This window comes from Arachis stenosperma, chromosome 4 (genome assembly GCF_014773155.1).
Source record: "Arachis stenosperma cultivar V10309 chromosome 4, arast.V10309.gnm1.PFL2, whole genome shotgun sequence".
NCBI lineage: Eukaryota > Viridiplantae > Streptophyta > Magnoliopsida > Fabales > Fabaceae > Arachis > Arachis stenosperma.
Genome location: NC_080380.1, coordinates 69,568,205 through 69,591,468, shown reverse-complemented (window position 1 = coordinate 69,591,468; position 23,264 = coordinate 69,568,205).

Below are 23,264 nucleotides of genomic sequence, written 5' to 3'. Positions count from 1 at the left end.
AAGAATGCCTTTGTCTTTGCTCCTGCTCATATGAAAGAGAAGAGAACAAGAAAATATGGAATCCTCTATGTCACAGTATAGAGATTCCTTGAGGTGTCAGAGGAAAAGAAAAATAGAAGAAGGAAGTAGAAAATTCGAACTTATCAGAGAAGAATGAGTTCAAATTTCGCATTAAGGAATAGTGTTAGTCCATAAATAGAAGGATGTGAGATGAGGGAAGGAAATTTTCGAAAATTAAGTGAAAAAGTTTGAAAACATTTTGAAAAACTTTAATTGATTTTCGAAAACCAAGAGTGAAAAAAAATCAAGTAATTTTTTGAAAAAGATTTTGAAATTAGAAATCAAAAAGATATGATTGAAAACTATTTTGAAAAAGATGTGATTAAAAAGATTTGATTGAAAAGTTATGGTTTTAAAAAGATGTGATTGAGAAGATATGATTTGAAAATAATTTTAAAAAGATTTGATTTTAAAAATTAATGACTTGCCTAACAAGAAAAGATATGATTCAAACATTAAACCTTTCTCAACAGAAAAGGCAACAAACTTGAGATGTTCAATCAAATCATTAATTGTTAGTAAGTATCTTTGAAAAAGGAAAGAAATTGATTTTGAAAACATTTGATTGAAAAGATTTGATTTGAAAAAGATTTGATTTTTGAAAAACTTTGAAAACTTGAAAAAAAATTGATTTGAAAACAAAATCCTTCCCCTTGTGCCATCCTGGCGTTAAACGCCCAAAATGGTGCACATTCTGGCGTTTAACGCCCAATGCACACCCTTTTTGGGCGTTAAACGCCCAACCAGGCACCCTGGCTGGCGTTTAAACGCCAGTCTGTCCTTCTTCACTGGGCGTTTTGAACACCCAGCTTTTTCTGTGTAATTCCTCTGCTGTATGTTCTGAATCTTCAATTCTCTGTATTATTGACTTGAAAAGACACAAATTAAAAATATTTTTGGATTTTTAATAGTGAGGACTAATCAAAAATGCAACTAAAATCAAATAACAATGCATGCAAGACACCAAACTTAGCAGTTTGTATACTACTGACACTAACAAGATGAGAATGCATATGAGAAACAACAAAACACTCAAGTCAATAGAATTCAAAGATCCAAACAAGGAAATCATCAAGAACAACTTGAAGATTAATGAAGACACATGCATGAATGCAATAAGAACATAAACATACAATTGACACTAAACTTAAGATGAGACTCTAGACTCAAACAAGAAATATTTTTGGATTTTATGATTTTGTAAATTTTTTTGGTTTTTTCAAAAATTAAGTGAAAAGGAAAATAAAGGTATCAAAATTCTTAATGAGAATTCCAGGAATCATGCAATGTTAGTCTAAAGCTTTAGTCTAAAGGAATTAGACATGGCTAGCCAAGCTTCAGCAGAACATTACATTCAAGAGCTAAATTGATGAAGATCAATCAGCTTTGGTGATGATAAGAACATCACCTTGAAACACTAGAATTCATTCTCAAGAACTCTGAAAAAAATACCTAATCTAAGCAACAAGATGAACCGTCAGTTGTCCATACACAGAACAATCCCCGGCAACGGCGCCAAAAACTTGGTGCACGAAATTGTGATCACTACAACTTCGCACAACTAACCAGCAAGTGCACTGGGTCGTCCAAGTAATACCTTACGCGAGTAAGGGTCGATCCCACGGAGATTGTTGGTATGAAGCAAGCTATGGTCACCTTGTAAATCTTAGTCAGGCAGACTCAAATGGGTATGGATGATATATGAATAAAACATAAAGATAAAGATAGAGATACTTATGTATATCATTGGTGAGAGCTTCAGATAAGCGAATGAAGATGCCTTCCCTTCCGTCTCTCTGCTTTCCTACTGTCTTCATCCAATCCTTCTTACTCCTTTCCATGGCAAGCTTGTGTAGGGTTTCACCGTTGTCAGTGGCTACCTCCCATCCTCTCAGTGAAAATGTTCCCATGCTCTGTCACAGCATATGGCTAATCAGCTGTCGGTTCTCGTTCAGGCCGGAATAGAATCCATCGATTCTTTTGCGTCTGTCACTAACGCCCCGCCTGCTAGGAGTTTGAAGCACGTCACAGTTATTCAATCATTGAATCCTACTCAGAATACCACAGACAAGGTTAGACCTTCCGGATTCTCTTGAATGCCGCCATCAGTTCTTGCCTATACCACGAAGACTCTGATCTCACGGAATGGCTGGCTCGTTTGTCAGACGAGCACTCGGTTGTCAGGCGATCAACCATGCATCGTGCAATCAGGAATCCAAGAGATATTCACTAGAGCCTCGAATGCTTGTAGAACAAGAGTGGTTGTCAGTCACTTTGTTCATGGGTGAGAATGATGATGAGTGTCACGGATCATCACATTCATCAAGTTGAAGAACAAGTGATATCTTGGACAAAGAACAAGCGGAATTGAATAGAAGAACAATAGTAATTGCATTAATACTCGAGGTACAACAGAGCTCCACACCTTAATCTATGGTGTGTAGAAACTCCACCGTTGAAAATACATAAGAACAAGAGTGATCATTGGTTTCGGCCCCAGAGAGGGAACCCGAAGAACCAAGATGAAAATACAATAGTAAAAGGTGTGTGCTTGGGCTGAGCAATGAAGCATTTTCGTGTAGAGACTCTCCTTGGAGTTAAACGCCAGCTTTTATGCCAGTTTGGGCGTTTAACTCCCATTTAGGTGCCAGTTCCGGCGTTTAACGCTGGGATTTCTGTAGGTGACTTTGAACGCCGGTTTGGGCCATCAAATCTTGGGCAAAGTATGAACTATCATATATTGCTGGAAAGCCCAGGATGTCTACTTTCCAACGCCGTTGAGAGCGCGCCAATTGGGCTTCTGTAGCTCCAGAAAATCCACTTCGAGTGCAGGGAGGTCAGAATCCAACAGCATCTGCAGTCCTTTTCAGTCTCTGAATCAGATTTTTGCTCAGGTCCCTCAATTTCAGCCAGAAAATACCTGAAATCACAGAAAAACACACAAACTCATAGTAAAGTCCAGAAAAGTGAATTTTAACTAAAAACTAATAAAAATATACTAAGAACTCAACTAAAACTACCAAAAACATACTAAAAACAATGCCAAAAAGAGTACAAATTATCCGCTCATCAGTATGCTAAGAAAATGCCCCTCTGAAATGTTTTCAGAATGGGTACAGTTAGACATCTTCTACTATGGGCTTACAGAAAAAGCTCAGATGTCTTTAGACCACTCAGCTGGTGGATCTATCCACATGAGGAAGACAATTGAAGAAGCTCAAGAGCTTATAGACACTGTTGCTAGAAATCAATATTTGTACTCTAGCAATGAGTTCTCTCCAAAAGAGGAAGTCATGACAGTAGTCACTGACCCTAATCCTCAAGAACAGATGATTGAGCTTAATCAACAATTGCTCCTGATGACAGAACAGTTAGCAGAATTTAAAGAGATGCTCTATGAAACTAAAGTTGCTAACAAGAACATAGAACTGCAGTTGAATCAAGCAAAACAGCAAATATCTAAACAGATAACAGAGGAATGTCAAGCAGTTCAACTGAGGAGTGGGAAGACACTGGATAACACTGTTCAAAAAAGTAAAAGGCCAAATAAGGAACAATTGACAGAGGATAACCAACCTACTGTTCAAAATCCCTCTGAGGACAGTAAGAGCCCAGAGAGGAATACTTTTGGCATTCAAACGCCAGAGAGGGAAGGAAAGCTGGCGTTAAACGCCCATTCCTTGCCCAGTTCTGGCGTTCAAACGCCAGAAAAGGGAGAGAAGTTGGCGTTTAACGCCCAATCTTCACCCATTCCTGGCGTTCAGACGCCAAGGGAGGATCAGACACCTGAGAGTGCTGACAGTAATCCCTCTAAAAAGGCTTCTTCAACCACTTCTGTAAGGAATAAACCTGCAGCATCTAAGGTTGAAGAATATAGAGCCAAGATGCCTTATCCTCAAAAACTCCGCCAAGTGGAACAGGATAAGCAATTTGCCCGCTTTGCAGACTATCTAAGGACTCTTGAAATAAAGATTCCGTTTGCAGAGGCACTTGAGCAAATACCTTCTTATGCTAAGTTCATGAAAGAGATCTTAAGTCATAAGAAGGATTGGAGGGAAACTGAAAAAGTTTTTCTCACTGAAGAATGCAGTGCAGTCATATTAAAGAGCTTACCAGAGAAGCTTAAAGATCCTGGAAGCTTTATGATACCATGCACATTAGAGGGTACTTGTACCAAGAAAGCTCTATGTGATCTTGGGGCAAGTATCAACCTAATACCTGCATCCACTATCAGAAAGCTTGGCTTGACTGGAGAAGTCAAACCAACCAGGATATGTCTCCAACTTGCTGATGGCTCAATTAAATACCCATCAGGCATAATTGAGGACATGATTGTCAAGGTTGGGCCATTTGCCTTTCCCACTGACTTTGTAGTGCTGGAAATGGAGGAGCACAAGAGTGCAACTCTCATTCTAGGAAGACCTTTCCTAGCAACTGGACGGACCCTCATTGATGTCCAAAAAGGGGAATTAACCTTGAGAGTCAATGAGGATGAGTTCAAGTTGAATGTTGTCAAAGCTATGCAGCATCCAGACACATCAAAAGACTGCATGAGCACTGATATTATTGACTCTTTGGTGGAGGAGGTCAATATGACCGAAAGTCTTGAATCAGAGTTAGATGACATCTTTAAAGATGTTCAGCCTGATCTGGAGGAACTAAAGGAAATAAAAGAAATTCTGAAAATTCCTCAGGAGGAAGATAAGCCTCCTAAACCAGAGCTCAAGCCACTACCACCATCCCTGAAATATGCATTTCTGGGAGAAGGTGACACTTTTCCAGTGATCATAAGCTCTGCTTTAAATCCACAGGAAGAGGAAGCACTAATTCAAGTGCTAAGGACACACAAGACAGCTCTTGGGTGGTCCATACGTGATCTTAAGGGCATTAGCCCAGCAAGATGCATGCACAAGATCCTATTGGAGGATGATGCTAAGCCAGTGGTTCAACCACAAAGGCGGCTAAATCCAGCCATGAGGGAGGTGGTGCAGAAAGAGGTCACTAAGTTACTAGAGGCTGGGATTATTTATCCTATTTCTGACAGCCCCTGGGTGAGCCCTGTCCATGTTGTCCCCAAGAAGGGAGGCATAACAGTGGTTCATAATGAAAAGAATGAACTGTTTCCTACAAGAACAGTTACAGGGTGGCGCATGTGTATTGACTACAGAAGGCTCAATACAGTCACCAGAAAGGATCATTTTCCTTTACTATTCATAGACCAGATGCTAGAGAGACTAGCAGGTCATGAATACTACTGCTTTTTGGACGGCTACTCAGGTTACAACCAAATTGCAGTAGATCCTCAGGACCAAGAGAAAACATCATTTACATGTCCTTCTGGAGTATTTGCCTACAGAAAGATGCCTTTTGGTCTGTGTAATGCACCTGCAACCTTTCAGAGGTGCATGCTCTCTATCTTCTCAGATATGGTAGAGAAATTTCTGGAAGTCTTCATGGATGACTTTTCAGTATTTGGAGACTCATTCAGCTCATGCCTTAACCATCTAGCACTTGTTCTGAAAAGATGCCAAGAGACCAACCTAGTTTTAAACTGGGAAAAATGTCACTTTATGGTGACTGAAGGGATTGTCCTTGGGCATAAAATTTCAAACAAGGGAATAGAGGTGGATCAAGCTAAAGTTGAAATAATTGAAAAATTACCACCACCTACCAATGTTAAGGCAATCAGAAGCTTTCTGGGGCATGCAGGATTCTACAGAAGGTTTATAAAGGATTTTTCAAAAATTGCCAAACCTCTGAGTAATCTGCTAGCTGCTGACACTTGGTGCACGAAATTGCAATAACACTTTTGCAATCCCGCACAACTAACCAGCAAGTGCACTGGGTCGTCCAAGTAATACCTTGCGTGAGCAAGGGTCGATCCCACGGAGATTGTCGGCTTGAAGCAAGCTATGGTTATCTTGTAAATCTTAGTCAGGAGATCAGAAATTATCAGGATTGATTGTAAAAAGTAAAAGAACACACTACAAGAAAAAAGGCCTGTCGGCACCCTTTTTTCTTGCCACGCTTTTAAAGCGTGCCCAAAAGTGATCTATGGGCACGCTTTTGCGAGGGTGGCCATTGATTTATCATTTGGCCACGCTTTTTTTTGGCACGCTTAAAAAGCGTGCCCGTAAAGGGAAATCGGTACGCTTTTTAAGGGTGGCCACTTATTTAAAATTTGGCCACGCTTTCTTACTGCCACGCTTGAAAAGCGTACCGATAGAGAGAAATCGGCACGCTTTTACGAGAGTGGCCACTGATTTGATATTTGGCCACGCTTTTTTTTGCCACGCTTAAAAAGCGTGGCCGTAGAAAGAAACCGGCACACTTAAAAAGCGTGGCTATACATTGTGTATTTTGGCACCATAAAAAAATGTGCCGATAGAGTTCCCTCCTAAAATTTTAGTTTCCCACCTATTTTTCCCACACTTAACCTATATTTTTGTAAGTTATCAAATTTTACCCAACAACACACACTAATAACTTAAACACTAGTCACCAAAAAAAAAAAAAAAACACTAACTAAAACGATGAACAACACACATACACTAATAACTTTTATTTTTTTTGGTCGAGTACATACACTAATAACTTAAACACTAGTCACCAAAAACCAAAAAAATATACACTAACTAAAACAATGAAACCCTAAAAGTCAGGCTTCATCTCCTCGCCTCTCGAACCCTAAGGCACCGTCAGCTTCACTTCGCGATCGAACCCAGCCCTGGTCGCCTCTCTCTCTGGCGGTGCTGCTCGCCGCTGTCTGTCGCGGTGCTGGTCGCCCTATCGCGGTTCTGCTCAACCTCATCTTCTCGAACCCAGCCCTGGTCGTGGTGCTCCTCGCCTCTCTGTCGCGGTTCTGCTCACCTCTCATCTTCTCATCTTCTTGAAGCTTTCTGGTGGAGGTGAGGTTTTTCAGCAACGTTCTTTTTTATTTTTCAGCAAGGTTTTTCTGGTTATGTATTTTGATAGTGATAAACTGATAATGCGTCCTGTGGCATAGTGTTGTTCAATGTCATGTTTTTCTTCAGATTTTATTTTATTTTTCAGAATTTGGGTTTTATACTTCAATTTGATTTCTAGATTTTGAATCTGGTTATGTTTATATATTCTTGTTCCTGATATTAATATGAAACTACAATGTTTGGTGTGAATGAATTTTCTCTTTGCTTTAGATCTGGAAGAATGTATGGAACTACCCATTCAGAATTTCCTGTTTCAATTGAGACTCTCAATGTTTTTTAAGTTTTCTAGTCATCTGGTGTGATGAATGATGAAATTGGTTATTGAAATTTGATGGAAAAAAAAATTAAACATGCTTTAATAACTTAATAATGTATCAAAAATTAAACTGATGCTTTAATAGTTTAATTAGTGTTAGATACTTAGACTGTTAGTTACTTAATTATTTTTTTTGTTAAAGAATTTGAATATCTGAAACTGAAATACTGAAACTATCAAATGTTAGGGTTAGTTTAGTTTGTTTTTAATAGTTACTTCTTATAATTTGTAGTTCTTACTTGTTAGTGTGCTGTGTTGGTTCTGAATTTGTTGTTTATCATTTATTCATTTTATCAACTTTGATAACTTTGCAACTGAATCTGAATGTAAACTGAGCTCCTTCAATTCTGTTAGCAACCCTGCCAAATAATAAGCAAATGAGAGATACATCGAGAGAGAGTTACAGGTCCTCGCAAGTCTGGTGTGTATAGGGAGAGACGTAGCGAAGTTTGAATGTTTAGGATTTAGTCAAATTGAATTGAGGCTTGTACATTGTTAAAATTATTTTAAAAATACACACAAAGATTAAGAGTTAGTTACATCATTCATTCTATTAGTCAGATCAGCATTTAAATTTAACTCGGATCAGCATTTAGATTTAACTGAGTCTGAAACAGAATTTATTCAACTTTGATAATTTTTTTTGTTTAAGAACATTTTTAGGCTTGTTTCTTATATATTGTTGTATTTATCTTGTTAAATAATAGGCAAGCTCAGATATACTGTTTATGTTTGTAGTTTCAGAATATCTAATTGTTCTGAATTTCATATTTTTAGTTGCCCCTACTGCATAAAGATCTTTTTGCATCTGGATTACGCAAGAGATCCAGCGTTCTCCCGTATGATCCTCTTGGAACTGGCAGAGTAAGTTGCTGAGAGCCTATTAATGACAATATTCAACCTGCCTTTTACATTTTTCTCCCTTACTGAAATTTTCTGACTCCATTCTGTTTTCAATTATTTTTATTGCATTTCAGACATTATTAGCAAATGTTGTTGCTACTGAATTTGTTAACTTGATATTGGGATAATAACAAGTTCAAATGGAAGCATGCTTGGTCAGATGTGAGCAGCAGTAATATAACTAAAGATCTTGTTACAACTTTGAAAAAAAGAAAGTAAGTTAAATATGTTGATAGTTTTCTGGTGTTTGAACTATTTTCTTTTTGAAGTTTTATTGTTTAGAAATGTTACTTAAGAAATTCTTTTGTTACTTAAGAAATTCTTTTCTCTCTCTATTTTTTTTCTACAGTATCCTCCTTGTTACAAGGACATAAGTTTCTGGATCAATGAATCATTTACTGAAAACAAGCTGTGTGAACTTGTTAGAGGAATTGCTGGGGATCTTGTAGAAGAGGTAATTCTTTGAAAGTTCTAGTGAACCTTTTCTCTTGCATTTAAATGTATGTGGATTGTCAATGTTGCTTTTTCTTAAATGTCCAATGGATTGAAAATATATCTGGGCTGATCTGATCTGGGATTGAAAATTAGGGTTAATGATATAATTATGAAGAGCTCAGGTGCAAAGCAAATTAAATGTTGTGTTAAGATGAGCTCTGATGTCCTTATAATAATGAAGAGTTGCTGTTTGCTCTCAATTTTGTTCATGTATAGATCCTTTTCCTCCTCTGAGCATGTGATTCATGCTATATAGACATATATATGTATTATTCCATTTTCGCATAGGCGATAAACAGTATTTTGTATCCTCATTTTCCTTGACATGATGTTTCCCGACGCAAGAGATTAATTGTGATTTCTTTATATTTTTAGCCTAAAAAAAAAGTAAAATGGTAAGAGCAGACTTGCATCTATTCCTCATATCATTGCTCTATAAAAGACTCTTCTCTTAAATTTTAAACAATGAGGTTAACACAAAAACTCTTGTATTATTCAAACCTTTTATTACAATATAATTCAAACTCCTCTTGAAGCATTCTTTGTGCCTGCTGTTTCTTCTTTACTGCTTGTTTACTACTTTCCTGATTCTGTGGCTGTGGTTTTTCCAGCGGCTTTTGCTGCTGGACCTGGACATTTTTACAAGACAATAAGCCTCTTACCACTGCCCAAGAGGGTTATTTTTCTGTTTTCTGAGGCTTCTGGTGGTGGTGGCTTACATGCTTAGTCACTGTTGGTTTAAGAGGTTTTGGTTTGCTCATTGTTGAAAAAGTTTGCTTTTTTTTCTGCTTGAGAGTTCAGCCTAACAAATAATGGCTAATGACTTACATGGAAGAAATTGCAGTAGATTGGGACTTGGGATTTGAAGCATTGTTTTTGTTTTGTCTATAGTGTTAGAATATTTATTCACAAGTGTTGGGTCTATGAAGCTTTGGAGGAATCTATAGTTATTGTTTTGTGAGAGCTATTAGAGATGTATAATCTATCATGATGTGGAAGCTAGCCATTGGTTTTTTCTTGATTCAAGAGTTTTTTTTTTCTTTGAATTAATGGGAAAGCAAAGAGATGTGGCCTACTACTGGTCGGTTCCCTTCCTTTCATGATTTGGCTGTCCTATGTGTAATTAAGAAGTTGTTAAATATCATATTCACAATCTTTTTTTGCCTCAAGAGGTTACTAATTCCCACGAATGATTAAAGTACTTGGATTTAGTGGTAATTTGAGTTTAGTGTCTCTCTAATACACACATCTGATTGTTAAACTCTAAACCTTTTCTTCTTTTAATATATATTTTTTTCTTTTTTTGAAATAAGAATAACTCATTAATCAAGTGACACACTTAAAAAATAAATGTTTATGAATTAGAGGTTTAATTTAAGATTTTTACTATCAAATTTTTACTCTTAAAAACAGAACCTGCATATATCATTACACAAAACTAGTATTTACTTTTTTCTATCTTTGTTTGCCATGTCATATACTAATCAATATATACAACAGTAAAATTGAAAACTGTGTTTGCTTGAACTGAATCTTGTGTTTGCTTGGATGCTACTGAATCTTATTAGTGTTGATTTAAGTCTATTTTTTTTAATACAGGCTTTTAATAGTTGTGTTTTCGCTGCTGTTGCTGCTGCCACCTGTCTTGGTTTGCTTCTGCTGTGGTACTGCTGTTGCTGCTAGGGTACGGATTTAATTTCTGCAGTGCTAGTTGACTGCTAGGGTTTAGGGTTTAGGGTTTAGGGTACTGCCACCTGTCTTGGACTATTTCTTTTGTGTTGAGTATGCAATGTTGTGGGACAAAATTAAAGTTGCCTTGCCATTTTCATGTTTAATCAATTTGGATTTGGAATTGGATTTGTTGGACTTAATTGAAGTTGCTTTTATAACATGTACTAACACAAGATTATTTAAAATTCTACAGGGCAGTGATAAAAACAATGGAGCTCATAATGGATGATCACACTACTCATGAAATTTGATATTTTGTAACTAAATATATAAAAGAAGTAGATATGTGACACTTGTTGGAATTGTAATTCTTATTTACTTGTTATGATTTTACACTTTTTGGTACTTTGTCATCAAAGCCTACTTTTGTGGTGACAATTTTATATGTATGTCTTTTTTAATGGAAAAGTTTATATTTCTTGGATTAAGTTCAATATATATAATTTTAGTTGGATCTATAACTTTAAAATTATATATGCATTTTGCACGAAATATTAGGAAGATTAATGAAAAAAAAATTCTGACCAAACTTATGGGTACGCTTAAAAAGGGTGGCTATATCATAACTGTGGGATCAACAAGCACGCTTAATAAGCGTGGCCATAACTTGGCAACTAGCACGCTTTAAAAGCGTTCCCATATCCTAATCTACCGGCACGTTTTCTAAGCGTAGCCATATATTTTCGTAGTTATAAATAGCCACGCTTTTAGAGCATAGCCATATGTTTATCCTATTGGCACGTTTAAAAAGTGTGCCCATATATGCCCCTATCGGCACGCTTTTAAAGAGTACCCAAAACATACATTTCGGGACGTTTTAAAAGCGTGGCGATATGTACACTTTTAGGTACGCTTTAAAAGCGTACCTATAGATTAAGACCTATAGCCACGCTTTTAAGCGTGGCAATAAATGAAAGCGTGCCAACAAAAAAAACGTGCCGATAGATCCAAAAAAGCGTGGCGATAGAGCAATCGGCACGCTGGCAGATGTGACCCTTTCAAAAGCGTGCCGATAGCTCAAAAAGCGTGGCGAAAAGCTATCGGTACGCTTTTTTGCACTTTTCGGTACGCTTTTAAAGCGTGGCAGAAAGCTTATTTTCTTGTAGTGACATGAAATGGTTACTTGTTTTGCAGTAATGGAGAATGGGCTGAGGTTTGGAGATGCTCCATCTTCTGAATCTCTGCTTTTCTACTGTCTTCCTCTTCAAACACGCAAGTCTCCTTCCATGGCAAGCTCATGTAGGGTTTCACCGTTGTCAATGGCTACCTCCCATCCTCGCAGTGAAAGCTAATGCATGTACTCTGTCACAGTACTGCCAATCACCGGTTTGGTTCCCTCCCCTACCGGAATAGAATCCCTCTTTTGCGTCTGTCACTAACGCCCAGTAGGTTACAGGTTTGAAGCACGTCACAGTCATTCAATCATTGAATCCTACTCAAAATACCACAGACAAGGTTTAGACCTTCCGGATTCTCTTGAATGCTGCCATCAGGTCCTGCCTATACCACGAAGATTCCGATAAAAGAACCCAAGAGATAACTACTCAATCTAAGATAGAACAGAGGTGGTTGTCAGGCACGTGTTCATAGTTGAGAATGATGATGATTGTCACGGATCATCACATTCATCCGGATTAAGAACAAGTGTTATCTTAGAATCGAAGCAAGCATGATTGAATAAGAAACAGTAGTAATTGCATTAATCCATCAAGACACAGCAGAGCTCCTCACCCCCAACCATGGGGTTTAGAGACTCATACTGTGGTAAGAAACGTGTACAAAATGTTATGGGGTCATAAGGTACGGATACAATGTCAAAAGATCCTATAAGTAGTAAACTAGTGTCCTAAGGTTTACAGAAATGAGTAAATGACAGAAAAATCCACTTCCGGGCCCACTTGGTGTGTGCTTGGGCTGAGCAATGAAGGAATTTCGTGTAGAGACCTTTTCTGGAGTTAAACGCCAGCTTTCATTCCAGTTTGGGCGTTTAACTCCAAATTTTATGCCAGTTCCGGCGTTTAACGCTGGAATTTCTGTAGGTGACTTTGAGCGCCGGTTTGGGCCATCAAATCTTGGGCAAAGTATGGACTATTATATATTGCTGGAAAGCCCAGGATGTCTACCTTCCAATGCCGTTGAGAGCGCGCCAATTGGGCTTCTGTAGCTCCAGAAAATCCACTTTGAGTGCAGGGAGGTCAGAATCCAACAGCATCTGCAGTCCTTTTCAGTCTCTGGATCAGATTTTTGCTCAGGACCCTCAATTTCAGTCAGAAAATACCTGAAATCACAGAAAAACACAAAACTCATAGTAAAGTCCAGAAAAGTGAATTTTAATTAAAAACTAATAGAAATATACTAAAAACTAACTAAAAGATACCAAAAACATACTAAAAACAATGCCAAAAAATATACAAATTATCCGCTCATCACAACACCAAACTTAAATTGTTGCTTGTCCCCAAGCAACTGAAAATCAAAATAGGATAAAAAGAAGAGAATATACTAAAGACTCCAAAATATCAAAGAAACATAGCTCCAATTAGATGAGCGGGACTAGTAGCTTTTTGCCTCCGAACAGTTTTGGCATCTCACTCTATCCTTTGAAGTTCAGAATGATTAGCATCTATAATAACTCAGAACTCAGATAGTGTTATTGATTCCCCTAGTTAAGTATATTGATTCTTGAACATAGCCAGTGTATGAGTCTTGGCTGTGGCCCAAAGCACTCTGTCTTCCAGTATTACCACCGGATACATACATGCCACAGACACATAATTGGGTGAACCTTTTTGGATTGTGACTCAGCTTTGCTAAAGTCCCCAATTAGAGGTGTCCAGGGTTCTTAAGCACACTCTTTTGCCTTGGATCACAACTTTATTTCCTTCCTTTTCTTTCTTTTTCTTTTTTCTTTCTCTTTTTTTTTCGAAAATTTTTTTTTTCTTTTTTTTTTTTCACTGCTTTTCTTGCTTCAAGAATCAATTTGATGATTTTTCAGATCCTCAATAACAGTTCTCTTTCTCCTCATTCTTTCAAGAGCCAACAATTTTAACATTCTTAAAACAACAAATTCAAAAGACATATGCACTGTTCAAGCATTCATTCAGAAAACAAAAAGTATTGTCACCACATCAAGCTAATTCAACTAGTTTCAGAGATAAATTTTGAAATCCTGTACTTCTTGTTCTTTTGTGATTAAAGCATTTTTCTTTTAAGAGAGGTGATGGATTCATAGGACATTCATAGCTTTAAGGCATAAACTTTATTAATTTTATTAATTATGAACTAAGAACAAGACTCAAATATAGATATAAGATGAGACTAGAATTAGAAAAACAAGAACAAAGAATAAAAAAATAGGCTCCTAATGATAGAGGTGTTCACAGAGTTAGGACTCAACAACCTTGATTTTGAGAAGTGGATGCTCCCTCAGCTTGAGAGGAAAGCTTTTGGCGTTTCATCTCTTGAATTTCATGCCCCTGCTTCTCTTGTTCCTTCAGCAATTTGCAGAGCATGCAGTTCTGATTCTGCTGTTCTTCCTTTAGTTGCTCCATAGTCTTTTGCAACTTGTTAATGGATGCTTCTAGGTTGGACCAGTAGTCAATTTTTGGAAATTCAGGGAGGAATTCCTGCGCCCTCCTCTTGATGGAGTTGTCTTGCACTTGTCCTTCCATTGACTTCTTGGTGATTGGGTGTTCAATGGGTATGAACTCATCTACTCCCATCTTCACCCCAGCCTCTTTACAGAGCAAGGAAATCAAGCTTGGATAAGCCAATTTGGCTTCAGTGGAATTCTTATTTGCAATTGTGTAGATCTCACAAGCAATCATATGATGCACCTCCACTTCTTTTCCAAGCATAATGCAATGAATCATCACTGCTCTCTTGATGGTGACCTCAGAACGGTTGCTAGTGGGCAATATGGAACGCCCAATAAAGTCTAGCCAACCTCTTGCAATTGGTTTGAGGTCTCCCCTCTTGAGTTGGTTTGGGACACCCTTAGAATTGGTTATCCACTTAGTTCCAGGGAGGCATATGTCCTCTAGAACTTGATCCAACCCCTTATCTACTCTCACCATCCTCCTATTAAAGGAATCAGGATCATCTTGCAGTTGAGGCAACTTGAAGATTTCTCTTATTTTGTCCAGATGGAAGTATATAACTTTCCCTCTGACCATGGTTCTATAGGTATGGTAAGCAGTTCCAGTCATTCTCTGCTTATCTGTTAGCCACATATTTGAGTAGAATTCCTGAACCATGTTCCTTCCAACCTTTGTTTCAGGATTGGTTAGAACTTCCCATCCTCTGTTTCGAATTTGCTCTTGGATCCCCGGATATTCATCTTCTTTCAGATCAAATTTAACTTCCGGGATCACTGACCTCAGACCCATTATTTTATGATAATGGTCTTCATGTTCTTTGGTTAAGAACTTCTCTTCATTCCAAAGATTCTTTGGATTATTCTCTTTCTTGCCTCTTAAATTGGTTTGTTTTCCCTTAGGAGCCATAATATTGATGAATCTTGGCTTAGTGATCACGGAAAAGCACACCAAACTTAGAGGTTTGCTTGTCCTCAAGCAAAAGAGAAGAGAGAAGAGAGGGGGAGGAAGAGAAAATTCGAATGGTGTGGTTGGAAGAGGGGAACAAACGTGTATTTATAAGGTGGGGAGGGGAGTTTTCGAAAAAAAAAGAGGAATTTAAAAAGAGATTTGAGAAGATATGAGAAGAAATTGAGAAAAGGGTGAAATTTTTGAACAATGTTTGTAATTGATTTGAAATAAATTTGAAAAATGGTTTTGATTTTTTGAAGATTTGAAAGTGAATGATGAATGATTGAAGTGTGATTTTGTAGAAAAGCATGGGTGAGAAAAGGAAAGTTTGAAAAAATTTGATTTGAAAACAAAATTGTGGTCCCCCCACCAAGCTGGCGTTAAACGCCCAGAATGGCACCCATTCTGGCGTTTAACGCCCATTTGTTGCCCCATTTGGGCGTTTAACGCCCAGCCAGGTACCCTGGCTGGCGTTAAACGCCAGAAATTCTTCCTCACTGGGCATTTTTTCAAAACGCCCAGGATGCTGCACACCTGGCGTTAAACGCCCAGAATGGTGCCCATTCTGGCGTTTAACGCCCAAAATGGCACCATTCCTGGCGTTAAACGCCCAGAATGGTACCCATTCTGGCGTTTAACGCCCAAAATGCCCCTTACTGGCGTTTTTTCGCCAGTAAGCTCATTTTCTCTGCTTTTTGAGCTGAATCCTTCTGTAACTCTGTGAATTCCTTCATTTTTGATACTTGCCTTTGTAAGAACAATTCATACAACCTTCTAATGACTGGGTTGCCTCCCAGCAAGCGCTTCTTTACTGTCTTTAGCTGGACTTTCACTGAGAATCACTCAAGTCTCAGTTTTGAGCATTCCTGCTCAAAATTTCCTTCAAGATAGTGCTTGATTCTCTGTCCATTGACAATGAACTTCTTGTCAGAATCAATATCCTGAAGCTCAACATATCCATATGGTGATACTCCTGTAATCACATACGGACCCCTCCACCGGGATTTGAGTTTTCCTGGAAATAGTCTGAGCCTAGAGTTGAAGAGCAGAACTTTTTGTCCTGGCTCAAAGACTCTGGTTGACAATCTCTTGTCATGCCATTTCTTTGCCTTTTCCTTATAAATTTTTGCATTTTCAAAGGCATTGAGTCTGAACTCCTCTAGCTCATTTAGCTGGAGCAGTCTTTTCTCACCAGCTAACTGTGCATCCATGTTTAGGAATCTGGTTGCCCAGTAGGCTTTATGTTCCAGTTCCACAGGCAAATGACAGGCCTTCCCATACACCAATTGGTATGGAGAGGTGCCTATAGGAGTCTTGAATGCTGTTCTGTATGCCCACAGAGCATCATCCAAGCTCTTTGCCCAATCCTTTCTTCGGGCCATTACAGTCCGTTCCAGGATTCTTTTTAGCTCTCTGTTAGAGACTTCAGCTTGCCCATTTGTCTGTGGATGATACGGAGTTGCCACTTTATGGCTGATTCCATATCTAACCATAGCAGAGTATAGCTGTTTATTGCAGAAATGAGTGCCCCCATCACTGATTAGTACTCTGGGAACACCAAATCTGCTGAAAATGTTCTTCTGGAGGAATTTCAGTACAGTCTTGGTATCATTAGTGGGTGTAGCAATTGCTTCTACCCAGTTAGATACATAGTCTACTGCCACCAGAATGTAAGTGTTTGAGTATGATGGTGGGAATGGTCCCATGAAATCAATTCCCATACATCAAACAATTCTATCTCTAATATTCCTTGTTGAGGCATGGCATATCCGTGAGGCAGGTTACCAGCTCTTTGGCAACTGTCACAGTTACGCACAAACTCTCGGGAATCTTTATAGAGAGTAGGCCAGTAGAAGCCGCACTGGAGAACTTTAGTGGCTGTTCGCTCACTTCCAAAATGCCCTCCATACTGTGATCCATGGCAGTGCCATAGGATCCTTCGTGCTTCCTCTCTGGGTACACACCTGCGGATCACTCCGTCAGCACATCTCTTAAAGAGATATGGTTCATCCCAAAGGTAGTACTTGGCATCTGAAATTAGTTTCTTTCTCTGCACATAATTGTACTCTTTGGGTATGAACCTCACAGCTTTATAGTTTGCAATATCTGCAAACCATGGAGCTTCCTGAATGGCAAAGAGTTGCTCATCTGGGAAAGTCTTAGAGATCTCAGTAGAAGGGAGGGACGTCCCAGCTACTGGTTCTATCCGGGACAGATGATCAGCCACTTGGTTCTCTGTCCCTTTTCTGTCTCTTATTTCTATATCAAACTCTTGCAGAAGCAACACCCATCTTATAAGCCTGGGTTTTGAATCCTGCTTTGTGAGTAAGTATTTAAGAGCAGCATGGTCAGTGTACACAATCACCTTTGATCCCACTAAGTAGGATCTAAACTTGTCAATGGCATAGACCACTGCAAGTAATTCTTTTTCTGTGGTTGTGTAATTCTTCTGTGCATCATTTAGAATACGGCTAACATAATAAATGACATGCAGAAGTTTGTTATGCCTCTGTCCCAACACTGCACCAATGGCATGATCACTGGCATCACACATTAATTCAAATGGTAATGCCCAATCTGGTGCAGAGATGACTGGTGCTGTGACCAGTTTAGCTTTCAGGGTCTCAAATGCCTGCAAACACTGTGTGTCAAACACAAATGGCGTGTCAGCAGCTAACAGGTTACTCAAAGGTTTAGCAATTTTCGAAAAATCCTTGATAAACCTTCTATAGAATCCTGCATGCCCCAGAAAACTTCTGATTGCCTTAACATTGGCAGGTGGTGGTAATTTTTCAATTACCTCTACCTTTGCCTTATCCACCTCTATTCCCCTGCTTGAAATTTTGTGCCCAAGGACAATTCCTTCAGTCACTATAAAGTGACATTTCTCCCAGTTTAAAACCAGGTTAGTTTCTTGGCATCTTTTCAGGACAAGTGATAGGTGGTTAAGACAGGAGCTAAATGAGTCTCCATATACTGAAAAGTCGTCCATGAAGACTTCCAGAAATTTCTCTACCATATCTGAGAAGATAGAGAGCATGCACCTTTGAAAGGTTGCAGGTGCATTGCACAGACCAAAAGGCATCCTCCTGTAGGCAAACACGCCAGAAGGGCATGTGAATGCTGTTTTCTCTTGGTCTTGAGGATCTACTGCAATTTGGTTGTAGCCTGAGTAGCCATCCAAAAAGCAGTAGTAATCATGACCAGCTAGTCTTTCTAGCATTTGGTCTATGAATGGTAAAGGAAAATGATCCTTTCTGGTGGCTGTATTGAGTCTTCTGTAGTCAATACACATGCGCCACCCTGTGACTGTTCTTGTAGGAACCAGTTCATTTTTTTCATTATGAACCACTGTCATGCCTCCCTTTTTGGGAACAACTTGGACAGGGCTCACCCAGGGGCTATCAGAAATAGGATAAATAATCACAGCCTCTAGTAATTTAGTGACCTCTTTCTGCACCACCTCCTTCATGGCATGATTTAGCCTCCTCTGTGGTTGAACCACTGGTTTGGCATTATCCTCCAATAGGATCTTGTGCATGCATCTAGCTGGGCTAATGCCCTTGAGATCACTGATGGACCACCCAAGAGCTGTCTTGTGTGTCCTTAGCACTTTAATCAATGCTTCCTCTTCCTGTGGATTTAAAGCTGAGCTTATAATCACTGGAAAAGTGTCACCCTCTCCCAGAAATGCATATTTCAGGGATGATGGTAGTGGTTTGAGTTCAGGCTTAGGAGGCTTATCCTCCTCCTGAGGAATTTTCGAAAATTCCTTTGCCTCCTCTGGCTCTTCCTGATCAGTTTGAGCATCTTTGAAGATATCCTCAAGCTCTGATTCTAGGCTTTCAGCCATATTGATCTCTTCTACCAGAGAGTCAATAATGTCAGCGTCCATACAGTCCTCTGGTGTGTCTGGATGCTGCATAGCTTTTACAGCATTCAACTTGAACTCATCCTCATTGACTCTCAGGGTTACTTCCCCTTTTTGTACATCAATGAGAGTTCGTCCAGTTGCTAGGAAGGGTCTTCCTAGAATGAGAGTTGCACTCTTGTGCTCCTCCATTTCCAGCACCACAAAGTCAGTTGGAAAGGCAAATGGCCCAACCTTTACAATCATGTCCTCTATTATGCCTGATGGGTGTTTAATGGAGCCATCAGCAAGTTGGAGGCATATCCTGGTTGGTTTGACTTCTCCAATCAACCCAAGCTTTCTGATAGTGGATGCAGGTATTAGATTGATGCTTGCTCCAAGATCACATAAAGCTGTCTTGGTGCAAGTGCCTTCTAATGTGCATGGTATCAGAAAGCTTACAGGATCTTGAAGCTTTTCTGGTAAGCTTTTTAGAATGACTGCACTGCATTCTTCAGTGAGAAACACTTTTTCAGTTTCTCTCCAATCCTTCTTATGACTTAAGATTTCCTTCATGAACTTAGCATAAGAAGGTATTTGCTCAAGTGCCTCTGCAAAAGGAATCTTTATTTCAAGAGTCCTTAAATAATCTGCAAAGCGGGCAAATTGCTTATCCTGTTCCGCCTTGCGGAGTTTCTGAGGATAAGGCATCTTGGCTTGATATTCTTCAACCTTAGATGCTGCAGGTTTATTCCTTACAGAAGTGGTTGAAGAAGCCTTGTTAGAGGGATTACTGTCAGCACTCTCAGGTGTCTGATTCTCCCTTGGCGTTTGGACGCCAGGAATGGGTGGAAATTGGGCGTTTAACGCCAACTTTTCCCCCTTTTCTGGCGTTTGAACGCCAGAACTGGGCAAGGAATGGGCGTTTAACGCCAGCTTTCCTTCCCTTTCTGGCGTTTGAACGCCAATATTCCTCTCTGGGCTCTTACTGTCCTCAGAGGGATTTTGAACAGTGGGTTGGTTGTCCTCTGTCAATTGTTCCTTGTTTGGCTTTTTGCTCTTTTGAGCAGTGTTATTCAAGGTCTTCCCACTCCTCAATTGAACTGCTTGACACTCCTCTGTTATCTGTTTAGATATTTGCTGTTTTGCTTGATTCAACTGTAGTTCTATGCTTTTATTAGCAACTTTAGTTTCATGGAGCATCTCTTTAAATTCTGCTAACTGTTCAGTCATCAGGAGCAATTGTTGATTAAGCTCATTCATCTGTTCTTGAGGATTAGGATCAGTGACTAATGCCATGACCTCCTCCTTTGGAACGAACTCATTGCTAGAATATAAGTATTGGTTTCTAGCAACAGTGTCTATAAGCTCTTGAGCTTCTTCAATTGTCTTCCTCATGTGTATAGATCCACCAGCTGAGTGGTCTAAAGACATCTGAGCTTTTTCTGTAAGCCCATAGTAGAAAATGTCTAACTGGACCCACTCTGAAAACATTTCAGAGGGACATTTCCTTAGCATACCTCTATACCTCTCCCAGGCATTATAAAGGGATTCATTATCCTCTTGTTTAAAGCCTTGGATGTCCAGCCTTAGCTGTGTCATCCTCTTTGGAGGGTAAAAATGATTCAGGAATTTGTCTGATAACTGTTTCCATGTCTTTATGCTTGCTGTAGGTTGGTTATTTAACCACCTTTTAGCTTGATCTTTTACAGCAAATGGAAACAGTAATAGTCTGTAGACATCCTGATCTACCTCTTTATCATGTACTGTGTCAGCAATTTGTAAGAACTGTGCCAGAAACTCAGTAGGTTCTTCCTGTGGAAGACCGGAATACTGGCAATGTTGCTGCACTATGATAATGAGTTGAGGATTTAGCTCAAAGCTGCTTGCTTTGATGGGAGGTATACAGATGCTACTCCCATATGCAGCTGTAATGGGGTTAGCATAAGACCCCAGAGTCCTCTTGGACTGATTAATTCCACTTAAGTCCATAATGGACAAAATGGAAATGAGAATGATTGCAAAGAGATAAATTTTGTTTATTTTTATTTTTTTTTTGAAATAGCCGAAAATAAAATACAATAAAATAAAACAAAAGGAAAATAAAAATAAAATTTGAAAATAAAAAAAAAATAAAATAAGATCAAAGCAAATTGAGAACTGAATCAATTAGTGAAAAAAAAGATTTTGAAAACAGCAATTAAGAAGATATGATTGAGAAATTTTTATGAAAAAGATTTGATTCTTAAAAAGAGGAAAGAGAAAAACAGCAAAAAGACACCAAACTTAAAATTTTTAGAAATCAAACACTAATTTTTCGAAAATTTTAAAGGAAAAACACAAAGAGGACACCAAACTTAGAATTTTTATGAATCAAAAAGGGACTAAGACTATGCAAAATCGAAAATTTTAAAAGAGAAATAAAAGCATGCAATTGACACCAAACTTAGAATATGAAACTAGACTCAACTAAAAGACTCTAAACCAACAAAAATAAAACAGTCCTAATCTAAGCAACAAGATAGGCCGTCAGTTGTCCAAACTCGAACAATCCCCGGCAACGGCGCCAAAAACTTGGTGCACGAAATTGCAATAACACTTTTGCAATCCCGCACAACTAACCAGCAAGTGCACTGGGTCGTCCAAGTAATACCTTGCGTGAGCAAGGGTCGATCCCACGGAGATTGTCGGCTTGAAGCAAGCTATGGTTATCTTGTAAATCTTAGTCAGGAGATCAGAAATTATCAGGATTGATTGTAAAAAGTAAAAGAACATGAAATGGTTACTTGTTTTGCAGTAATGGAGAATGGGCTGAGGTTTGGAGATGCTCCATCTTCTGAATCTCTGCTTTCCTACTGTCTTCCTCTTCAAACACGCAAGTCTCCTTCCATGGCAAGCTCATGTAGGGTTTCACCGTTGTCAATGGCTACCTCCCATCCTCGCAGTGAAAGCTAATGCACGTACTCTGTCACAGTACTGCCAATCACCGGTTTGGTTCCCTCCCCTACCGGAATAGAATCCCTCTTTTGCATCTGTCACTAACGCCCAGTAGGTTACAGGTTTGAAGCACGTCACAGTCATTCAATCATTGAATCCTACTCAGAATACCACAGACAAGGTTTAGACCTTCCGGATTCTCTTGAATGCTGCCATCAGGTCCTGCCTATACCACGAAGATTCCGATAAAAGAACCCAAGAGATAACTACTCAATCTAAGATAGAACAGAGGTGGTTGTCAGGCACGTGTTCATAGTTGAGAATGATGATGATTGTCACGGATCATCACATTCATCCGGATTAAGAACAAGTGTTATCTTAGAATCGAAGCAAGCATGATTGAATAAGAACAGTAGTAATTGCATTAATCCATCAAGACACAGCAGAGCTCCTCACCCCCAACCATGGGGTTTAGAGACTCATACTGTGGTAAGAAACGTGTACAAAATGTTATGGGGTCATAAGGTACGGATACAATGTCAAAAGATCCTATAAGTAGTAAACTAGTGTCCTAAGGTTTACAGAAATGAGTAAATGACAGAAAAATCCACTTCCGGGCCCACTTGGTGTGTGCTTGGGCTGAGCAATGAAGGAATTTCGTGTAGAGACCTTTTCTGGAGTTAAACGCCAGCTTTCATGCCAGTTTGGGCGTTTAACTCCAAATTTTATGCCAGTTCCGGCGTTTAACGCTGGAATTTCTGTAGGTGACTTTGAGCGCCGGTTTGGGCCATCAAATCTTGGGCAAAGTATGGACTATTATATATTGCTGGAAAGCCCAGGATGTCTACTTTCCAATGCCGTTGAGAGCGCGCCAATTGGGCTTCTGTAGCTCCAGAAAATCCCCTTCGAGTGCAGGGAGGTCAGAATCCAACAGCATCTGCAGTCCTTTTCAGTCTCTGGATCAGATTTTTGCTCAGGACCCTCAATTTCAGTCAGAAAATACCTGAAATCACAGAAAAACACACAAACTCATAGTAAAGTCCAGAAAAGTGAATTTTAATTAAAAACTAATAGAAATATACTAAAAACTAACTAAAAGATACCAAAAACATACTAAAAACAATGCCAAAAAATATACAAATTATCCGCTCATCAACACTCCATTTATTTTTGATAATGAGTGTCTGCAGGCATTTGAGACTCTGAAAGCTAAGCTGGTCACAGCACCAGTCATTTCTGCACCAGACTGGGCATTACCATTTGAACTAATGTGTGATGCCAGTGACCATGCCATTGGTGCAGTATTGGGACAAAGGGATGGTAAGCTTCTGCACGTCATTTACTATGGCAGCCGTATTCTAAATGATGCACAGAAGAACTACACAACCACAGAAAAGGAGTTACTTGCAGTGGTTTATGCCATTGACAAGTTCAGATCTTATTTAGTAGGATCAAAG